The sequence below is a fragment of the Panthera onca genome, chromosome A1 (genome assembly GCF_046562875.1).
Source record: "Panthera onca isolate mPanOnc1 chromosome A1, mPanOnc1 haplotype 2, whole genome shotgun sequence".
Taxonomy (NCBI): domain Eukaryota; kingdom Metazoa; phylum Chordata; class Mammalia; order Carnivora; family Felidae; genus Panthera; species Panthera onca.
Window position 1 is genome coordinate 146567668 of NC_138339.1, and position 7916 is coordinate 146575583.

General features: G+C 40.2%; 1 pseudogene; it reads left to right on the forward strand.

The window, feature by feature from the left end:
• The first annotated feature begins 2731 nt into the window (after positions 1–2731).
• Positions 2732–3380, forward strand: LOC132680459 (5-hydroxytryptamine receptor 3E pseudogene; annotated as a pseudogene).
• The last annotated feature ends 4536 nt before the right edge of the window (positions 3381–7916 follow it).

Here is a 7916-nt window from a genome sequence, read left to right on the forward strand (position 1 = left end):
CAGTACAACTAGTCCATTATCTAACATGCTTGCCTAAAAATCATCCAATTCTCAGGGATCGTAACTCACTTTCCACTTACCACTGACTAAACCCCAGGCATTTTACATTCTGTAAACAGAGAGATAAATTTGCAGAGAACTGACAAATGGATTTTTGCCAGGGCGAGCAAATATTCCCAAAGGCTATGGTTTTATTTCTCTGTGGTGTTTTACCCATATTGTATCTCGCTTAGCATTTACTTCAGTTTTCTTTGCTTTTATTTTTCTACTGATCTTCAATGACACATCTGTGTCTCATATCCTTTGAACCAACTCTGTTATCTCACTGGGTTCCTCACCCATGAGTCAAAGAAATGTTGGAAAATCAGGCATTTCCTGTTGGAGAGACAGAAAAGAAGTGTTCGCATGGGGGTTCAACATGGTCATTGGGTATGCCTTTTGGGGTGAGGGTGTGAAGGAGGGATGGTGGCCATGGAAAGACTGCTGGAGGCCTACTTCAGTACCCCAAGTGAGAGGTAAAGCAGGCAGAAGAAGGGAGAGGTCTGCGTAGACAGAAAGAAATGGATTGAGTTGAGAACCAACTTTTAACCAGCTACTTATTAAGGCTTGGATTGAATAGGGCTCACGGGAATAAATAAGTTCTGATGAGGAACAGTGGGGGGTAAAAGAGGGGAAATATCAAGAAACAATTCTATTAGAGCATGACATTCTTTGGAGGGAAACCCACAGCCTGAGATCATTATGTCAGACACGAAACAACACACCTTTCTGATGGGTAAGAAATAAGGTTCTTGTGTCCCCTCCTTCTAGTCCTACATGGAATGTCCAGACAAACAGATGGGAGAAAAATAAAATATAAACTAAGATGGTAAGAGCAGAAACTGAAGGCTTATTAAACTTCAGGGTTAGAGTTTAAAAATAGCCTTAAATACACTGTATTCAATGCATGAGCAGGAAAAACATTAGAACTCTCGAGAAGACATACTAAAAGCACTTCATGGATCAACAAGTTGAGAGAAGCAAGAAATCTACTTAATATGTTTAGGAAACATATGAACCTACGGCTCAGCATTTTCTCCCAGCCATGATTTTCAGAAACAAATTTAGGGAAGGAATTGTGGAATCTTTGATTTGTTTACCGAACCACTAACAAATTCTGTTTTAGAATATTCAAAAAAATCTCCACATCACTGTCCCCAAGTTCATGTACTCTTCCAACTGAATTCCAATACAATCAAGCAACTTTTCTTACGTGTATTCCCTTTTTTATGTCAGGAGCCAATCATTTCCTCATTCTATACTATGGCTCTGACTTTTCTGACAGCAAAGGCATAGACTGTTGAGAGATTACCATCTGTACTTACCATAGAACCATACCGAAAGAGAATGTACTCTTGTCAAGGATGAGTTGAATTTTGTCCATAAAAGCACGCATGCCCTCAAAGCACCTAGAATCTGACTTACAAATGGGAAGCCCATGTTCAGATTTAGCTTCCATGCATTATATGTCAAAGTTAAAACAAACAGTGGTAAATTACACAGACAGAATAAAGATATTCTGTCATTTTGGTACATGTAGTAAGCACCAAAGAAAAAGGACCCATATATCAACAGAATCACTGCTATGTAGTTACTGAACCTTCATAAGCAGGAAGTGATTACTCAGTGCTGAAGGTCTGGACTTATTACATAACATATCCATCAAAGCCAAGGTGATGAAGGATAAGCAGCTTCTGAGATCATCATGTCAGTTAATAGGCACAAGAGCACAAAACAAAAGAGATTAAGAAAGCCAATGTGTTTTATTGATAGAGTCAACCTTGTCTCTCACCAAGGCAAAATACTCATTCAGCCAGCAACCCACTAAAGCTGCTTAGAAAAATACATCTATGCCCCAGGTGAAGACCTAACATGCACTTGTATAGGATAGCACAATCAGCAAATTCATTCATGAAGGTCAATGAGAAAGATTTGCTTGAACTAAAAAATCACAATTTCTTCTCTTTTTTTTAAATCATGATTTCTTAAGAGAGCAGAACAAGATAGTCTTAAAATAAAGGGAAAGGATTTTATTTCATTTAGAAAACCCCTTGAGTTCAAGTAAAAACTATACTGAAGCTTATAAACGTTCAATTAAGAAGGTGTTCCATAGGAGCACCTGGGTGGCTCAGTCGGTTAAGCGTCTGTCTCTTGATTTCAGCTCGGGTCAGGATCTCACAGTATGTGGATTCGAGCCCTGCATCAGGCTCTGCACTGACAGAGTGGAGCTTGCTTGGGATTCTCTCTCTCTCTGCCCCCATCTCTGATCCTCCCCCACTTGTGCTGCCTCTCTCTCTCTCCCAAAATAAATAAGTAAACTTTTTTTTAAAGGAGGAATTGCATAAATAATTCTAGTCCAAGTACCTCCTTCCAGTTCTTCCCACAAACTGATTCTTTTTCTGTGTGTGAGTCTCTCTATCTTATGGTAGCCAGATTTGGCAAGTAAAAATACAAAACGCTCACTTAAATTTGAATTTGAGATAAGTAACAAATAATATTTATTATGTGTGATAACTTGTGCTAGGTCTACAATTACTTGTTGATACCTCAAATTCAAATTTAACTGGGCTTCCTGTATTTTTCCCAGCAACCTAGTGTGCCTATGTACGTCTCTATGTATTGTCTTCTTGTTATCTACTGTTCTTAACACAAGGACAGATAACATTTGCACGTCTGATATCCTTAGAATTATATGTTCTATGTGGCCATCAGGTGGAGGCCCAGACTCTATATCATAAACTTCTGGTACCCAGTGGCTTTCTGGTTGCCCTCAGCTTCTAGCTGCCAGCAGAAATTGGGAATCATGCCCCATTCAAGATAACCCTTCTGCTGGGCTACAATGTCTTCCTGCTCTTGATGAATGACTTACTTCCCACCAATGGTACCTCCCTCATCAGTGTTTACTTTGCCCTATGTCTGTCCCTGATGGTGATCAGCCTGCTGGAGACCACCTTTATCACCTACCTGCTGCACCTGGCCACCACCCAGCCCCCACCCATGCCTCGGTGGCTCCATTCTCTGCCTTTTTACTGCACCTGCCCAACAAAGTGCTGCCCCACTGCACCCCTGAAGAGAAATAAATCCTTGGGCACCCCCCCCCGGCCCACCACTTGGTGTGAAGGAGCCTGTGGAGTTAGTGGGGAAGATGCAAAGTCCCAGATAGGCAGTTAAATGGGTGTCCTGGGTCATCAAGGGCCCAGCAGAAAGAAGAGATTCAGAAACCACACTTGGTCAGTCTGTGGGTGTAGTTCAGCCACATGATGGACACCTTGCTCTTCCGCCTCTACCTGCTTTTCATGGCCACCTCCGTGGTCACAGTCATCATCCTCTGGAACATCTAGGCATGATGTCTATTTGCTCCTGCAGACCCCAACCCAGAGCTGCTTGTGGTTTCCAGAGACCAGCTAGGTCTTTGCCCCTTGTTGAGTATTGACTGTCATAGCCCAAAGATAACCAGTTCCCTTTTGCATTCCATGCACCTCAATGCAGCCCAACCTCAATGCAGTCTCAACCCAACTCTAGACATTTTCCTCTTGTATCTGCATTCTGTTGGCTTCCTGCACTCCCCTCATGTAGTTCTACAGCCCCTTTATGTCTTCTGCATAGCAGTCCCACCTCCTCTGCTTCCTTACTTGTCCCAATAAATCACTCTGCCAGAAAAAAAAAATTACAGAATTTAGAGCAGGAAAGCACTTAGACGGAATGTAGTTTAATGATTTTATTCCACAGTTAAGGAAACTGAGACTCAAATAGATTAAATGACTTGACCAGATCCCATACCTAGTTACTATCCTATTCGGAGAAACAACTGGGATATAGTTGTCCTGGCTCCCAGTTCTTTCTCTTTCTAGAATATAGTTTCTCTCTTAAATCTGAAGTTCCAGTTGGTTTTTCAGTGATACATTTGGACCAGACTGATGCTTTCATTTAAATGGGTATACCTATATACAAATCATTTGGTTTCTGTATACAAGACAGAACACACGTGCATGCACACGCACACACACTGCACAAACCAAAAGGAGAGTTTCAAATCAACATGTTATGTAGTGAGAACATTTGTTGTTTGAGGCTTCCCAATACCCATCCTTCCTTTAAGCATTAACATCCAAAATTCCTTTTAGGGAAGGGCCTTTCTCCCTGCTGAATAAAGTCTAATGGGACCATTGATGAGGGCATCCTTCCTTAGCCAATGAGTGGGCACATGACCAAGCTAAGCCAGGTGATGGTTGTCATTTCCTGGTCCTTTCCTAGCCTCCATTTTTAATTTTGAGAGGATAAATAGAATATTCCTCTACCCCCACCCTACTCCAGACAGCAAGATGGTTGCAGATGATTTACTGCATTGGAAGTGACTGGGCAAGACAATAGAGTAGTTCATATTTGCAAGACCTTTTGGAGCTAATTGTTTCCTTCTATGTAAAGCCCAGTGCTTCAACTCCTTCACACTCTTCCAATACATTATTTGCTTAGCCTTAGCTTTAAGAAGCAGAGTTAAATTGTCACCTGACAAAAGCTGTAATCATCAAGACAGCACGGTATTGGCACCAAAACAGACACATAGACCAGTGGAATAGAATAGAAACCCCAGAACTAGACCCACAAAAGTATGGCCAACTCATCTTTGACAAAGAGGAAAGAACATCCAATAGGAAAAAGACAGTCTCTTTAACAAATGGTGCTGGGAGAACTGGACAGCAACATGCAGAAGATTGAAACTAGACCACTTTCTCACACCATTCACAAAAATAAACTCAAAATGGATAAAGGACCTGAATGTGAGACAGGAAACCATCAAAACCCTAGAGGAGAAAGCAGGAAAAGACCTCTCTGACCCCAGTCGTAGCAATTTATTACTTAACACATCCCCAAAGGCAAGGGAATTAAAAGCAAAAATGAACTACTGGGACCTCATGAAGATAAAAAGCTTATGCACAGCAAAGGAAACAATCAACAAAACTAAAAGGCAACCAGCAGAATGGGAAAAGATATTTGCAAATGACATATCGGACAAAGGGCTAGTATCCAAAATCTATAAAGAGCTCACCAAACTCCACACCCGAAAAACAAATAATCCAGTGAAGAAATGGGCAGAAAACATGAATAGACACTTCTTTAAAGAAGACATCCAGATGGCCAACAGGCACATGAAAAGATGCTCAACGTCGCTCCTCATCAGGGAAATACAAATCAAAACCACACTCAGATATCACCTCATGCCAGTCAGAGTGGCCAAAATGAACCAATCAGGAGACTATAGATGCTGGAGAGGATGTGGAGAAACGGGAACCCTCTTGTACTGTTGGTGGGAATGCAAACTGGTGCAGCCTCTCTGGAAAACAGTGTGGAGGTTCCTCAAAAAATTAAAAATAGACCTACCCTATGACCCAGCAGTAGCACTGCTAGGAATTTACCCAAGGGATACAGGAGTACTGATGCATAGGGGCACTTGTACCCCAATGTTTATAGCAGCACTCTCAACAATAGCCAAATTGTGGAAAGAGCTTAAATGTCCATCAACTGAAGAATGGATAAAGAAATTGTGGTTTATATACACAATGGAGTACTACGTGGCAATGAGAAAGAATGAAATATGGCCCTTTGTAGCAACATGGATGGAACTGGAGAGTGTGATGCTAAGTGAAATAAGCCATACAGAGAAAGACAGATACCATATGTTTTCACACTTATGTGGATCCTGAGAAACTTAACAGAAACCCATGGGGGAGGGGAAGGGAAAAAAAAAGAGGTTAGAGTGGGAGAGAGCCAAAGCATAAGAGACTCTTAAAAACTGAGAACAAACTGAAGGTTGATGGGGGTGGGAGGGAGAGGGTGGGTGGTGGGTATTGAGGAGGGCACCTTTTGGGATGAGCACTGGGTGTTGTATGGAAACCAATTTGACAATAAATTTCAAAAAAAAATCTGTAAGGTGAAACTTTAAAATAAGGGGAAAAGAGAATTTTATGACGTTAGTAGAACAAAATGATAGGGAATCTAAATCTCAATTGGTACTTGGTTTATCAGTAATTACAGGATATAAGTGATGGATGTGAGGATATTTTTGAAAGTGTGTAGACAGGTAGGACTGTGATCTGGAGGACCAAAATTAGGAGAAGGGAAAATAATTCTCCACCTGGAACTTGAAGTTACAGTCTTCCAGGAAGCCATATAAGACACACACACACACACACACACACACACACACACACACACACAAACACACACAAACACGTGTATGTAACTTATCTAAACCCTTATATAAACATAAGATAAGGGCACCTAGGTGGCTTTTTTGGTTAAATGTCTGACTTAGGCTCAGGTAATGATCTCATAGTTCATGAGGTTGAGCCCAACATCAGGCTCACTGCTGTCAGAAGAGAGCCCACTTTGGATCCTCTGTCCCCCTCTCTCTCTGCCCCTCCTCTGCTCATGCTCTCTCTCTCTCTCTCTAAAATAAATAAAAAAACATTAAAAAACTGTAAGATAAATTAGTAGTTTTATAAAATATCATTCTTCATTTTTGTGAAATTTAAAATGCTTGAAAATTTGGGATTAAAATCTAAGATCCAAAATAATTTTTACATTTTTTTCATTTGTTCATATTGTTTTATTGACAATACTTCCAGGTTTATAAGCTGTATGTTTAACAATATCTGTTGACAGAAATGCTAGTATTTCTAATTTCAACTGACAGTGTCTAGAGAAAATTTTAACGTTCAAGAGATTCATGAAGATTTTTATCTTACTAACTTGAAAATGATACTCAACAGTCAATTTCCCTCAGTAATTCTTGTGGTTTTAAAATTCTTAAGTGCGTGCCACCCTACATGTTATACACATTCTATGTGTGTAGCATCATATTAAACAAATACTACAGCCTCTGAATATTATTCTTCTCCTTATTTTCTCATTGTCTTCTATAATGACAGTTTGGAGCTATAGAAACTGGTTTCATAATATGCTAATACTATATGTACAAAGGCCATATGATTTCACTCACGTGTGGAATTTAAGAAAAAAAGCAGATGAACATATGGAGAACAAAAGAAGGGTCGGCCAGGAACAAATTCTTAATTATAGAGAACAGACTGAGGGTTACTGGAGGGGAGGTTGGCAAGGGGGATGGATTAAATGGGTGATGGGTATTAAGGAGGGCACTTGTGATGAACACTGAGTGTTGTGTGTAAGTGATGAATCACTAAGTTCTATACCTGAAACCAATATTACACTGTATGGTAACAGAAGTTTAAATAAAAACTTGAAAAAATAAAAAATAAAAAAAATAAACTGCTACCTGACAGGAGAAAAAAAAAAAAAAAAAAGAAGCAGAGTTAGTTTCTGTTGTTTTCAACAAAGGAACTGTGATTGACACATAGTATTTATATATTCCAAAAATGTTGGCCTGGAAAGTGTAAGGGTTAAATTGTAGTGTAGGGCTAATGCTTAGCTTGAAAAATAACAGCTTTGTGTTGACATTGAAGGTTAAGAGATAACAGCCTTGCTTTACTCTTATAAATTACGCCTCATACTCTTGTAAATTAGGCTTCACCAATTAAGGAAGCAAAAGTTCAAAGAAAAGAGCATCAGAGGCAGGGTCAAGGAGATCCACTGGTTGCAACTTAGAGGCAGAAAGTCTAAAGTAAACACCTCATTAGGCAACTGTTTCTAACTCATCTGGAAATTGTTTCTTTGTTCTGTTCTCAGGTGATGATAAAACGATGTGATCGGTTATAAAAACTCTGTACCCCGGCTGTTCGGGGCCGCACTCTTATCAAGAGTGTTGGTCCCGATTGGTCGGCCTTGCCTCTCATTGTAATAAACTTTGTTGTGACTGTCACTGGTGCCCGTAGCATTCTGTTTCAGGAGTCGTGTGGATG